At 39.7% G+C, this 3,490-nt stretch overlaps 1 long non-coding RNA gene across 1 annotated transcript; it reads left to right on the forward strand.

The window, feature by feature from the left end:
• Positions 1–633: 633 nt before the first annotated feature.
• LOC123964120 lies at positions 634–2,788 on the forward strand. Its single transcript, XR_006823338.1, has 3 exons — positions 634–745; positions 1,293–1,500; positions 2,165–2,788. It is a non-coding gene; the product is annotated as an uncharacterized LOC123964120 (long non-coding RNA).
• The last annotated feature ends 702 nt before the right edge of the window (positions 2,789–3,490 follow it).

Below are 3,490 nucleotides of genomic sequence, written 5' to 3' on the forward strand. Positions count from 1 at the left end.
GGAGGGATTATATCTCCACACTGGCCTGGGAACGCCTCGGGATCCCCCAGTCGGAGCTGGTTAATGTGACTAAGGAAACGGAGGTTTGGGGTCTGCTGCTGGAACTGCTGCCCCAGCGACCCGACCCCGGATAAGCAGTTGAAGATGGATGGATGGAAAACCACAGCATAGAATTCTTCTCTCTGGGAATGAGCACTGGGACTATGTCTAGTACACTAAAAAGAAAATTTACATCACAAAAGAAATATGATGAAGTAACTCCCATCGCTCTGTTTTTATACATACCAAATATATGTTAACAATATATTTGGCATATACTATATTTATTTATGCACTGTATATAAATTTATTATAGATACATATGATCCAACAATATTCAAAATCAGAAGATAAAATTAATTTAATTACAGTTAATTACAGTATGTGAAAACAACAGGCTACTTGAAACAGTCTTTGAAATGATAAACTAACTACATTTGTTTTGTCCAATTAAGTTTATATTTTTGACCAATTCTTATTATTGTTGTGTAGAGTATGTCCACTGTATAATTTTAGGATACTGAGTCTATCACATGATTTCCTAACTCTAAAGGTGTAAGTGTGAAAGATCTCTCTCTCTCTCTCTTCTGTCTCAGATCTGCCGAATGTTCCTGGTACCCCTGTGGTGACTGAGAGAACCGCAACAAGCGTTACACTCACCTGGGATTCTGGCAACCCTGAGCCTGTTTCCTACTATATCTTACAGGTGTGTAACAGATGCAGAAGGGTTATTGCATTAGCACACAGTTCTTAAGAATACTAAAGCTGCAGTAGAGTTTTATATGGACAGAAACTGTTAACAGCCTAAATCAGTAAGTAGGGCTGCAAAAGAAAAATGTTCATTGTCTCTCTTGATAGTAATAAAATCACCTCAAATTGCTCAAATGTAATCTGGTGTTTTAGGAGTACTCTCTGCCCACAGGGACACACACATACATCTATATCTATATATCTATCTATAGGCTGCATGTCGAAATGTCCTTGGGCAAGATACTGAACCCCGACTTGCCCCTGATGGCTGTTCCACCAGTGCATGAATGTTAGTTTCTGTTTGGGCACTAAGGCTCAGTGTATGAATGGTGAATGCAATGTAGTGTAAAGCACTTTGAGTGGTCGCAAAGTCTAAAAAGGCGCTATACAAATACTTAACATTTACATAGAACTATGCGTAGACCTCTGCACAATATTGGCTAATGCAGCTAAATCAGCATATTCTTCCTCTCTCTTGTCTCTTCCTCTCTTACTTCCTCCAGCACCGTGCCAAAGGGTCAGAGGACCCCTACAAAGAGATTGATGGCATCACCACAACACTCTACAGCGTGGGCGGCCTCAGCCCAAACTCCCACTATGACTTTCGGGTAGCAGCCGTTAACACCATTGGCCAGGGCCCCTCCAGTGAGGTGCTGGAGGTTCGCACAGCCCTCCTTGCCCCCTCAACAGGCCAGAGTTTCATTAAACAAAGTAAAGTCGTAAAATTTTATTACATCAATATTGCATCTGTCATTTGAAATGAACAAAACAGCTGTTGAATTGGTGTGATGCGTGGATCGCCTCTAACATTATCTGAATTCATCTGTATGCATAAATGGACTGTGTGTGAGACCTTTTAGATGTGTAGAAGAACACAAAACATTATTAGATACTGACCCATGTGAGGAGATTCAAATAGTCAATGAAGTTATGCTAGTGTGCCTCGTGCATAAATGGTGTGTCTCTTATTGGGGAGAGCTTCACCATATTTCCCCACTCGTTATTAAGAATGTTTTTATTTTATGATCCGGGCTGCCCGTCCACACATCACATTCAACAATAAAAACAACCGTAATATCAAAGGGAAATGTCATTTAGGAATGTGGTTAGAACAGCGCCTTACAAAGTGCTAAACAAATGGTGAGGGTCAGAAAGTTTGATTGCACTTTTGATAATCTTAACAAATGCTTACTTATGCATACAAAAGGAACAATGTAGAGACCTGCTCCTAGCATGAGTGGTATTTTCCGGCTGTATGTCATGCCTCTTATAAACGTCACAGCTGCCGAAAAGACTATTCAAAGAATAGTATGAATAGTGTTTATTGTCACTGTTACATATTTACTGACACTATGTATTTTCCGTTCTTCCCCAGATGAAATGAAATAATATGAGGAGATACAGAAGCAGAGCAACTCTGACAAATGTGTACCCAAAACCAGCTACTCTGTGATCAGCAATCTTCACCTTTACCTGTCTGATACTTTTGTATATGCATTTGATTGTGCCTCTAATAACAGCATAACGTAATGCCAAAGGTTTTTACTTGTTTGTCTTGTTGTTGTTATTGTTGTGTTTGGACCATTGCAATTTGCAATATCCTCAGAACTAATATGCAATCTGTGAAGTATTTCACTCCAGTTTTAGAGCATTTAAAATCACAGAATTTGTTCTCTTGTAAGTGTCAATTGTTTATTATGAGAAATGTTTTGGCTCTCAAGGAGCTTATGACATCCTTGCATTTCTTGAACATCACTGTTTGTCAGTCAGCGATAGGGCTGGAATTAAATGATTATGTTCATAGTTGATTAATCTGTTGATTATTTTCTTAATTAACCAATTAGTTGTCTGAAAAATTCAACGTGTGGTATTCTGTCCGGCTGAAGTCACATTTCCTTCCTGAGTAAAAGATAAAGATGTGTGTGGTGATGTAACATGATGATTTAAACCCAGTGGCATATCAGATCAATTGAGTCAAAATAAAATGCACTGAAGTGTTGCTTCCACTTTATTTCATGTGAACCCAAATTAAACCCAATTCTTACTGGGAAGAACACGACATGGACAAAAAGAAACATTTGTAACATTTCAGTAAGCTCACCATATGTCTATCACAAAATTTGTCAGACAGGAAGTTCATCCTAAAAAGCCCAATGTTGAGTTGGAAAATATATAGTTTTCAAAATATACGTAGCTGTGATTGTATAACAAATTTGAAAAATCATCATAATAAAACATAATTCAGCGTCTAGCTCACATCCATGCTCTCTGCGGGCCCTAAGCCCCCTCCCTCCCCTCCCTGGACGCTCTGGTAGATGGATGCCATGTCGGCGTTTGTTCTGATCTGGTTTGCAAAGTCAGCCATGGTGGGACTCCTCTCTACCTCAGGCACGGCCAGCAGGGCGGCGACAGCGCGCATGGCCGAGCGACGCAGCTCCTCCTGCTTTTCAAACTCCTGCTTCACAGAACCGGCCTTCACCTGCGGGTGGTGGACATGGTGGGGGTTTAATTCACTGTGATTGCATAGTTATTCACAACGTAGTCCTCAATGCTACATGCATTATATATTTTATAAGAAGAAATACACACAGTTCTGGCCATCCCTCTTATCAGTTATGATATTTATTTATTTTTTATTATTTTGATTGTTTGAATATGTACCTCACATGGATGCCACTCATATGTTTTAAGATGGAGTTCA

This window comes from Micropterus dolomieu, unplaced genomic scaffold (genome assembly GCF_021292245.1).
Source record: "Micropterus dolomieu isolate WLL.071019.BEF.003 ecotype Adirondacks unplaced genomic scaffold, ASM2129224v1 contig_708, whole genome shotgun sequence".
NCBI classification, from domain to species: Eukaryota; Metazoa; Chordata; class Actinopteri; order Centrarchiformes; family Centrarchidae; genus Micropterus; species Micropterus dolomieu.